Source organism: Benincasa hispida, chromosome 10 (genome assembly GCF_009727055.1).
Source record: "Benincasa hispida cultivar B227 chromosome 10, ASM972705v1, whole genome shotgun sequence".
Classification (NCBI taxonomy): domain Eukaryota; kingdom Viridiplantae; phylum Streptophyta; class Magnoliopsida; order Cucurbitales; family Cucurbitaceae; genus Benincasa; species Benincasa hispida.
In genome coordinates, this window is record NC_052358.1 from 54,659,260 (window position 1) to 54,670,673 (window position 11,414).

At 33.7% G+C, this 11,414-nt stretch overlaps 1 long non-coding RNA gene across 1 annotated transcript; it reads right to left on the bottom strand.

The window, feature by feature from the left end:
* Positions 1-8,841: 8,841 nt before the first annotated feature.
* Positions 8,842-11,342, bottom strand: LOC120088183. The gene is made up of 3 exons (XR_005484853.1): positions 11,258-11,342; positions 10,598-10,761; positions 8,842-9,172 (listed from the first exon to the last, which is right to left on the bottom strand). It is a non-coding gene; the product is annotated as an uncharacterized LOC120088183 (long non-coding RNA).
* Positions 11,343-11,414: the final 72 nt, after the last annotated feature.

An 11,414-nucleotide genomic window follows, 5' to 3' on the forward strand; every position in this document is an offset into this window, starting at 1 on the left:
AAATGGTTATCTTTAAGTCTAGACACCAAAAACTGAAGTTCTCTCCAAATTCCATCAAATTGATGCTTATTTTGGATTCCACCATCCAATCTAAGGCCAGATAGTAGGGAAGACACTTGTGGTAGTTTACAAGCCATTGGAGGAGATTTCAGCTGGAGATTGAGTAATTTAAAGAGTTCTTCAAATGTAAATTTCTGAAACCCTATGTTTTTACTTTGAAAGCATGCTAGATCTCTAAAATTAATGTATTTAGAGTGCTTAGAATCCTAATTGCTTCTGCATGTTGAATATCAACATCAGTGAGCTACCACTATCAAAGTACCAATCACTTTGGTAGACGACCTGAGGGAGGTCAAGACAACATTGCATCTGTTCCAAGTGTTCTTCTCTCTACATACCTGTATTATCATACTTTGTCTTGGTCTGTAATTCTGACAAAGTGAGCAACCTTTTTGAAAAAAGAGAGCCTGTGAAGATCTTTCAATAACTGATAGCAAAAATGATATTTATGACTCAGTTTGCCAAAATAGTGACAAATCCATCTCCGCCTAAATACATAATTACCTTTCTCAACTGGATTGAGGGAGAGAGGTTCTGTAACACTATAGGACTCTGGATCTTGAGCTCTAACAAATTCAGTCTTTTGCTTCCCTTTAAACTGTTTATTATGTTGACTACTGCTTGCTGAAAAACCAAGCCCAGAGTTATTGCTTGTTGCCTTTCCTTTTATTAGGATGTTCTCAAGAGTCTTGGTACGATTGTTCAACATTTTTACATTCTTGCTGTTGGGAATATCCTAGAACTCGCAGTTCGTGTTAAACATTCTATTTTATCAATAATAATGACTTGTTGATTTTGCATCTTATTATGAAAATCCAATAAACGCATCATTAGTTATAGTCTGAATGTTGTAACTTTATGTAATAACATAAACAGGATCAAGTTGACAGTATATAGCCTAAATGGTCTAATAAGTATATGGATGAAATTGGGTATCTCATCTTGGTAACACTATTGGATGCAACCTACTCTGTAGTTGTTACAAGAGGTTGTAAAGTCCTACAAATGATGTGATCCAAAAATCGTACATGTTGAGACATGTGAGTAAGAGCATCCTATGCAATGAGTTTGCATATAGATTGGACCACGAAAATAGTCACTTTTCTTTATAACAATCATTTACTGTTAAAACTGACTACTTCATTAAGCATATAACCTAAGTTAACTCGATCTTAATCCTGAGCTAGCTTTGAACTCCTGTATGTTTGGGATTATCCTTTGATCTGCAAACGGTGAGAGTAGTCCAACAACACTACTCAATAAGCTTACCATTTTGGGGATAAGACCGAATGAATAGTTGAGGACATAGCCTTGCAAGATGGAATTCACTCCTACCCTATTTAGGGTTAGCAGATAGGTCGTTCTCTTAAGTACTGATTTCAGGTCTTGAATAATCGGGGCCCTGCCTTCTCATGATAGAGAAAGGATTTGATTCATAAAGATTATGAATCAAAATTGTTCATTAGAGGATCAGTAGGAACTTAAGGAACAAGATGTATTCACATGGGTAAAACGATATTTTTGACCTAGTTGTGATTACGAACAACCTGTGAAGGATTGACTTACTGATTATGGTTATTAAGTGGACATAATATATCTACAGTGAGGAGAGTTCAACTATGGGCTATAGTGGAGTGTCCCATTAGTTAACGAATGGGGGTTAGATCGAACTAATGAGTTTAGCCGATTAATCTCGAATCGTTGGAGCCCATGATCTGTAGGTCCGCGAGGTCCCCTACTAGCTCATAAATGGATAAGCTTTAGAGTAGCTTGAGAAATTAATTTGAAACATTCAAATTAAATGGAACAGGAAAATATATATTTAAATATGATTTAAATATATGAAGATGATTATTGTGCAACAATTAATTTAATATTTGATATTAAATTAATTATTATTTTAAATTAATTTATGAAATTAATTTTAGAAAATAATTTTTCAGTTTTATTAATCAAAATAGTTTTGAAATCATTTTTTGATTTTAAAAGAAAAATGAAAATTGGTTTTTGCATGCCATATAAAAATGAAAAATGTTGTATTTCTATTATCATCTTCATTATGCTCACACAAACACCATCTCCTTCTCTCCATTACTCCAAGCATAAGCTGCAAGCCATGCAATTCACTTCTTTGCATGTTCATCTACAATAAATAAAGAAGTTTGGAGTGATTTGAAAAGAGCTAATGCAGAAATTTTGAGAGAAAATCTCTATGAGAAGAAAGAGTTCTTACATTTGGACTACTGTGTGTTTTTCATTGTTCTTCATCGATTCACACTGTTCTTGAGTCCCACAACTCTGTCTAAAGCTCCAAGAGGATAGTGGGGAAGACATTGAGGTGGTTCACGGTGATCTCTAGTGAAAACTGCTGCTGTATAATCAAGATCTTGGAGAGTTCTTCAAAGGTATGATCTTAAAACCCTCTTTTTAGAAAAAAAAAAAAAAAAAACATGCTTTATTTTCTGCCAAAATTAGTGAATTTGAATGCTTATGGATCCTTAATACTTTCGCTGCATGTTATTTAACTCTTTCAATTACTCAAAGTATCTTTTTCAAATTTAACCTGTGAAAATTCCTGCTTCAATTCTGCAATAGTAGACATCAGCCTGTGATTATCAACAATTAAAGTCTCGATTATTTCTTTTTATATAACAAGGGCTTTCTGATCTTCTCGCCATTTAAGAAACATAGCATGATACGAAGGATTTAATGCTTTAGGGCTCGTAGCATCAAAGACTTTGCATAAACGTCATATTCAGAAACCTCATAGGATGAGGTGTTTGACGAAATGTTACTAGCAAGAGCTTTAACATCTTTCTCTGAGTCATACTATCTTCCGTTTCAGTGTCAAATAGAGTTAAGACACATCCTTTACTCTATTTCTTAAGGAAGTTAGGGCATTCAACCTAAATGTGACCAATCGGACTTTTCAACTTCCTTCTTGCTATTTTGATGTCTGGTCTGATTGGAGGGGAAAGAGCCACCAGGCTTGTAGGTGTTGTACGCAACAGACATCTTGCCAAACCGTTTAAGAACACAGTTATTTTTCAGACTCTCTATCATGATCAACAAGTTCTTACTTAACAAAGAATTTAAGAGCAATACCCTTATTTTTCTTCTCGATCTTTCCATCCAGGGACATCTCAAAAGTAAGTAAAGAACCAAACAATTCATCTACGCTCAACCTGGTTATGTCATAAGCTTCCTCAATTGCAAGAACTTTCATATCAAATATCTTAAGCAGAGACCTAGGCATCTTTTGGACAAGTTTTTCTTCTAGGATTTTCTCTTCAAGAGCAAAGGACTCATTTGTAATATCTAGTAGTCTAACAATAAATCAGTAATGGACTCATCATCATGCATTCTAAGGTTCTCAAATTTTGATGTCAACAACTACAACCTTGACATCTTGACTTTGGAAGTTCCCTCATATGCAACGGACAAAATGTCCATGCTTCTTTAGCAGAGACACAAGTGTTAATTAGTATGAATATGTTGCGATCTACACCATTAAATATGGCGTTAAAGGCACGAGAATTCCCCAACGAAGCTTCATCCTCTTCTCCATATCATTGTGACTCTGGCTTCAAGATTTCTTTCTCATGATCAATTTTGATGGTAGGATGAGTCCACCCAGAAACCACTGCTTTCCATGTCTTTCTATCGATTGACTTAAAGAAGGCAGTCATTCATGCTTTCCAATATGAATAGTTAGTTCCATCTAGAATTGGTGGACGAGTGGTAGAGCCATCTTCTTTGATTCCATCCATGATCGAAACACCTGAGATAAAGATAACCCACTCTGATACCAATTGAATAAGCATTAGGATGACTTGCCACTCGAAATCCGGATGTTAAACAGAAAGCATTAACAAAAATTGTAACAATAAACAAAAACAAGTAAATGAACACTAGGGTTGGTAACCTAGTTCAATGATAAACCACCTACGTCTTGGAGGCAGTGTGTCCAGAAAAGATAATCCACTAATATTGATGAGTTAAGTAATTTACGACGTAGTACTTATCTGTAATACACCAACTACTGCAGTGGCTCACGTAGAGCTCAACTTCCAAGTCACCTAGGCTCCCCCTAGATGTGAGACTCCATCTCAAATGTACTTAGGCTCCCTCTAAGCTTTATGATATTAGTAATGAGACTCCTCTCATATTGATATCTTCCTTCAAATTAATGAACTCCCTTCATTAATGAATCTTAGGATCCCCCTAATATGGAAAACTCCCTCTTTGAAGCTGAGTCTTAGGCTCCCCCTAAGATTGAGAATCCCTTCTCTGGCAGCTAAGGCTTAGGCTTCCCCTAAGCCATGATAATCTTTGATGTGTTGTAATCAACGGATGAATAATTTTTACAATGGAATAATGAATAATAAGAAAGTACACAATGTAGAATAGTTCGGTCGAGGTACAAAAATCGTTTTGCTCTAAAAAATACAATTCGGCTTCTTCGAAATAGCTCTCAATAAATCACACCTTTTATAAACGAATTCAGAAAAGGAAATAACTCTCAAATAGGAGAAGATAATCCACGGCTCATTAAATAAAAATATCAGACAAAACCAATCTACCAGATTTTTCCAGATAAGGATATTATATAGGAAAATATTATGATGTCAACAGTCAATGTTAAGGTACTTTATGAGACAGAAATCAAGGCCTTAGAAAAATATAAAGCCAATCAAATGAAATCTCCGACGCTTCTTTAAAAATATAACATATTTTCACCACACAATTTGAACAATCAATTGTATGACAATTTTATTTACATCTCCAAAGACATGTCATATTTCAATAAAATAAACATTTTTCTCTACTCCCTAACGTTCAATTTTTAACCGTCAAATAATTTTAACTCAACCATTAATGTTAATTAAAAAAAAAAACCCAATTCTTATCTTGTTTTTTGGAGGAAATATGCAATTAATTTGGGTCTTACAAGAAATATAACAAACTATCGTTAGATTAGAATGAAACTAAATGCAAATAAAACTAAAATTAAACATACTACAACATACCTTCCAAGGTTCGGAATAAATTAGATCAAAACACCAAGACTTAAAGGAGGCAAAGTCGATATGTGATCTAAAAGAAGATGTATGAAACCACATCAATGCAACATCGAATTTATTATAAAAGAAAGAAAAGACAAGTACCTTTTTTTAGCATAGTCTTTCTTTAGTAACCACTCTTAAATGAATTTAAAAAAATGAAAGTCAGAAGTGGAAAAATGATTGCCACTGGAGTTGATCATCCAAGGTTGTCTTCGTTGGAGTTGTCGTTGGAGGCGGCTCTCGGAGTCTAGAGTTGGTCATTGGAGTTTGCCACACGAAGGGGGTAGTCGGAGTTGCTTGTGTAAAGGTAGTCGTTGAAATTATCGTCGGAGGTGGTTAATGGAGCACGTTATTTGTCTCGGAGTTGATCGTGCAAATGTGGAAGTCAGAGTATGTCGATGGAGTTGCTCTGTATGAAAATAGTTGTCAGAGTTGGTCGTCGAAGGTGGTTGTCGAAACTAGGAGTTGATCGTTGGAGTTGGCTACCCAAAGATGGTCATCAGAGAATGTCACCAAAGTGTGGTAGTAGTAGTCATTAATAGTGGTTGAAGAATGAAACCATTAAAAACATTAGAGGGATAGAAAATTGAGGAGATTTGGGGTAGGTATGGGTGAATTGGTAAAATAAGCAACTCAAGCCTACCAACATTTAAAGTTGATGGACCAAATATTGAGCTGGTAAAAAATAGCAACTCAACTTGGGTTGCCAAACACCCCATTAGGGGTGGAAGTTGATCAAAACTCTCTTATTGCAATTAATGCTCTCAAAGGTTACAACTTTTATTGAAAAGAAATCAATAATTAGATCTACGATGTGCAACTCTCTGTGCCTCGTTTGATTCCTATCTCTTTTCTCATATCTCTAATAGCTTGTAGTTTATCAGCCCACTGTTTCAATTCTCTTGCCTTTGATTCTGGCTCCTCTTTGTTTTGGGGAGATTCCTTTTTGTTTTTGCATCTGTCTCTTGCCCAAAACGATTTATGTACTCCTAATTTTGTTGCTCATCATTAATGAAGTTTCTCTTTCTTAAAAAAAAATCATTCGAACTCTCGAGGAGAATGACATCCTTGCCAAAAATCTGTGTAATTCTCTCTTCTTTTCATTGCATTCTTAAATGGAATAGAGTTCTAGAGATTTGAAACTGGAAGAAGAAAATGCAATTACTGTATCTACATCCTTCGAAGGGCTTGTCATATTTCTTATTTTTTTTCAAATATAGTGTATCAAAATGATTGGGTTCAGTCTCAGTTGTAATCTGATTTCTTCTTCTTTTTTTTTTTTTTTTCCTTTTTTTGCACGTTTCTACAAGGCTTATAGGTTAATTAGAGGTATATTGTATTTCTATTTACTAAATTTAATTTTAAGTTTTTTAATGCTTTTAAATTAAAATAACGAAGATTTTTACTTTACTGAATTATTCTTAATTTTTTTTTATATCTAATTTTAAAAAATACAAGTAAATCTTGCTTTGTTATGATTTAGTGTCTTTTTTTCTTTTTCAATTTATTTATAATTTTTGCCTGATAAGAAATTTTGGTCATTTTTTACAATTATTTTGGTCATTTAATATATTTAAATAATAACCTTGAAAATCAACTTACCGTTTTGTAATTTCAAAACTTTTTTTTTTTTTTTTGTCATTTTTTGAAATGAGACCTATTTTGCTATTTCTTTTGTTAGCCTATTATATTCAGAGTTTCAAACATGAATTAGGTTACAATAGTCCAACCCCACCAACTTCAAGTTGGGGCCTAACAACCCTAAAATGTTTTTTTTTTTTTTTAATCTTCTTATCTTTAATCTACACTATATATAAAAAGGGCTATAAGGGAAGATACTTTTCATCCCTATTTTGCCCTTACAATTTTTCTTAATTCCTATTTGCCCTATGTCACAAGTATTCAAATTAATGTGATTTCATTTAAAATAGCATATCCTTTTACGTACAAGTGTGATCTAGACAATGAACATGAACATCAAGATCAATAGTAGACATATTTGAACAAACAATCATGTCTTTACTCTATTACAACTATTTGAATTGAAGTGGTATATTTTTTCATATATAAGTATGATGTAGATCATAGATAGAAAAAATCACGACCTAACGACAAATATTTTTGAATGGACAATCACGTCCTTCATCATATTACAACTATTCAAGCTAAAATAACATATCTCATATCTGGATATGATTTAGACCATAGATATGAAATATCAATATCAAACAAGAATGTGAGTTTGAACGACAATTACCTTTTTTGCCTTTGAAAAATTCATATTTTGTCTTCTTTTTTTTTTCTCAAGTAGTTGAAACTATACTGGTAAAACAATGTAATAAACTATTCGATATATTAATTACAATTTTTTTTTTCAATTTTTTTTTTTACTTACTAAAATAAAATTTAAATTTCCTAGTACTAATGGTCTAGTTATCTAAAAAAAGAAAGAAAAAAGTAATAATGGTTTCTCTCTCAACATCCTTTCCTCTCTAAACCTTCTCATAGAATAAATTCATTCCTACCAAATACATAATATAATTTTAAAGAAATTAATGAGGATAAAATCAAGTTTTTTTTAGTACGAATAAAGTCATGGATAAGGGCATTTCTACTTTTTCTAAAAGGTCCAAAGTTTCCCAACCAACCTGAACACAAGTAGACTAGTTTAGACATTTGTCATCGACCGAAAGGTCAAAATTCCACAACCTATGTTGGAGTTGTAAAAAAAAAGATCACTTCATGTTGTGTAAGATTAAACATATAGATATTTAACATTAAAACCATATAACTTTATTTTGTTTAATATTCTCTATCATGCCGTGCTAAATCAACCGACTTGTTTGGATATATTATGCCATCATTAACAATGTCAATGGCAAGAACTAAATAAAATCGAAGTTCAACAAGGTAACTAACACTATTTAAAGTTTTAAAATTGTTTTTCTACATGCAACCAACCTACTTTTTAAAGAAATGCTATTTGTGACTGTACTTCAGGTACATATAATTATCATCATAATTCTTTCAAGAATCCCCCAAGCACAAAATAGAACTTCATGGAATAATTTGCATAAAAAAATACTGCCATCAAATGAAGAGTTACGAAATTTAGGGAATTATGAACTCGTGGGACCCACAATAAGGAGATGATAAGATATAAAATTGATGATTTTTAGTAGTAGGACCCACCAACTTTTTGGGCCAAACATGGCGTGGATTTCATCAACTCCTTGGGTCAAAACACACTCTACGGATATGTTTGGCCCAAAGAGTTGAGGAGCAAGAGTTAGAGAGTAGAACTTGTAAACTCCGCTCCTTGTTTGATACAAGGAGTTTGTGGGTTTTACTACTAAAAAAACATCAATTTTATACCTTATCAACTTCTTACACTCCTTGACCAAATATGGAGTGGAGTACACAACTCGTACTTCCCAACTCCTACTGCACAACTCCTGGGGCAAAACACACCCTAAAGCTCCAAAGTATCCTGTTTTAATAGAGTTGCCAATCTTTCTGTTAATGGCCTAGATACCTAGCTTCCTTCTAAGTTCTCTATAACAAAGTGAGATTAATTTTAAAGTGAAGCATCTGTATACCTAGAATAGAATTTCAAAGAAGTTATGGAGTAAACACAAAACATCAAACAGTTGCTACAACTTTCTGTGGAAAGAGGCATCCCATTACAGAACATCACAACTCAAAAAAAAAAAAAAAAAAAACCAAGCACAGATATAATAAACTCATCTTTTCACTGCTTGACATAATCTGAGACAATGCTATTATATAGGAAACATAATCAATAAATCGAATACTGACCTACTACTGAAGGAAAAAGGTTTGATACTGCCAGTCAAACCCTTTTCTATACAAGAGGATGAGCAAAAAAGAATTCATCCCATCCCACGACCACAATGCCAACGTTCTTCGTTATTACTGCACTCCATGCATCCAGACAAGGCCAGAATCCAGCCTAACTGATAATCCGATCTCAAGGTGTTCCGTAGGCTTCAATTGATTTCTCCAAGCTACCCAGTATTCTCAATCTGCATCCAGTTGCAAAGATACAATCCTTTAAATGATATTTCATAGACAATACAAAATTACAGAAGGGAGCCGGAATTACAAAAATCATTTCCATTGGCTATAGGAGATGCAAGACTAAACCTTGAAAGTATAGAGAGAATTTACACAAAGAAAGAGCAAGATAAGATAAGACAAGTGTTCAAAGAAACAGATAAGTTCTGCGGCTTGTCGAAGGTGCGTCGGTTCCTTCCCATCCATATGGACCAGAAAAAAAAGGCTCGGATGAAATTTTCCCATAAGACCTCTTTCTCTTTGAAATAGAGCTCAACTAAAATCTTTAGTTCAAAATTAGGAGCTCAGTTTAAATAAGGATCAAGTATCAGTCACGAACTTCTTGCCCAACTGGCCACTCTACCATCAACCATGACAGAAAAGGGGGCCAACCGTGGACTATACTGTCAGAAATGTCCACACTGCCGGGGAAAAGAAAACCATGCTTAAAAAGATAAATCCGATGCTAATCATATGAAGACTCCAATTAATCCTAGACAGAAAAGGGGGCCAACCGTGGACTATACTGTCAGATATGTCCACACTGCCGGGGAAAAGAAAACCATGCTCCTATGCTAATCATATGAAGACTCCAATTAATCCAATTGTTAAATTAATTGATGATTGTAGTAATATTGTTTGTGGTAAAAGGGAGTGCAAATAAGGGGAAGAAACTTTCATGAAGTTAGAAAGAAGGAAATGCTTAGAAAATGTTCTAACTGAAAACAAGCAAGAATTCCATTATCTTATGTCAAAGTAATATGAGAAATGATCGTCTGATAAACTTTTTTCAGACTAAAACAAATGAATACATGCTTAGAAATTAACAAAAAGAAAAGGAAAAAAGAAAAAAACCAATGAAATAAGTTCTAGAAATATGTTTCTCGTTCTAGGCAGAAAAGTCAACTGAGAATCGACTCTCTTTCTCATTAGGGCATAATTCCTGTGTCAAATGTAGCCAAGGAAATAATAAAAGGGAAGATAAATCCTCCTTATGAAAAGCTTAAACTACAACATTCTTAATAGATGAACCAGACAGATACTATGGTCATGACATACAGATCACTGAAACATTTGCAAAAGATCTGACTTCTTTATAGGTAAAATTATTAGGATTTCAAATGGAATACTTTCACCAAGACACTCACAATGACTCACTGGACAGTAATGATTTTTTGCATTTGTATTTGCGTTCATGATTCATGTTAGTGGTTGAACTGCTGAATCACAAAGTTAGAGGATAGTAAGCATATAATAGGTGATCTTAGAAGAGGAGCCCCATCAGAACCATTATATTTTAATGAAACTTCTGTAAACCTATCCTGTCATGAATTAATTAACCATGATATATGAAAGTGGCCCAATAATTGAACAAGGAATATTCATGTACATACCTTATTTGAGTTAATCTATTGGGTGTTTGTCAGCTTGCTTTGATGTATAATGTGCAGAAAGCAAAAGTAGAGAAAGAAAGGCACTGGCCACAAAGATCGCATCGAACCATCGGTGATAAAAGTCAAACTGAATATCTCCTCCTAATACATCTGTTATGATCAACCTGAGGGAATACGGACATTAATAATGAAGAAGGCCTATCAATGATAGATCAATATATTGCCTGCTATTCATTAAAACTATGCAGCAAGAAAGATTTACAGATGGCGATATTGTTTTGTGTATTGAATAAGAAACATGCTTACAAAAAATGGGGGGAAATTAAAATTTTGTTCACTACCAAGGCAAATAGGTTACACAAAAAATTCTCCGATTAGTATTAATAAATAAACCAAGGTGATTAATTACAATTTTTAGATGTCAAGAGGTGCTATGAAGCCTACAAATTCCAGAAAAGTCGTAAATATTTCTAGCTCAACTTCGGGAGTTCAAAAAATCTTCCACTTTTATCTGTGAATGCCAAATGCACTGAGAATTAGAATTGGATTCCATGTCCCATTTTCTTTGTAATGCCGTTTCTAGTACAAGCATACTTTATCCACATAAACACTCCACACAGGAAGCCAAAACCAACTCGAATGTAAAATATATTTTCATACCTGTACTCTGTTGCCAGGCTTTTTCTTATCAAAAGGATAGAGGAGACAAAGTACATTCCCATGATTTCAGAGAGAACTAGAACACAAGAAGTACCAACTCACTGAAGAATAAACAAATTTGGATAATCGAACTCCAAAAACAGAATGAAAAAAAAAA